Source organism: Tupaia chinensis, unplaced genomic scaffold, assembly GCF_000334495.1.
Source record: "Tupaia chinensis unplaced genomic scaffold, TupChi_1.0 Scaffold143532_1, whole genome shotgun sequence".
NCBI classification, from domain to species: domain Eukaryota; kingdom Metazoa; phylum Chordata; class Mammalia; order Scandentia; family Tupaiidae; genus Tupaia; species Tupaia belangeri.
In genome coordinates this window covers 35,617-36,054 of record NW_006203376.1, presented here as the reverse complement: position 1 = coordinate 36,054, position 438 = coordinate 35,617, and positions in this window count along the sequence as shown.

Below are 438 nucleotides of genomic sequence, written 5' to 3'. Positions count from 1 at the left end.
AAGTTTGAAGTCTAATATGCGAGACATCTGAGTTTTTATTGCTTTTGAATAGTATAGGCCTATGAATTTCACGATTGTAAAATTGTGAACCTCTGGACAGAGGATGGTGGCTGAAGCCCACTGTACTTTCTTCTTCCTGTCAGGGGACTTACCTCCCAGCATGTTACCACATGTCACAGTTTCACATCAGTTTATTACTACCATTTTCATTTTAATTGCCTGAGGATGCATGCACCTGTCAGAGAGAGAGAGAGAGAGAGAAAGAGAGTGCAACCTCAAATGAGATGTGTACACACCACAAAAACCTTCTCCATTTTGCCACCGTTTTGGATTTTGGTCTCACAAACACACACACCTGGCATGGCTTTGGAGCCTTTGGGACCAGGATTCAAAGTGAAGTTGGCCATATGGATCCCACATCCCAATGGACAGCACTTT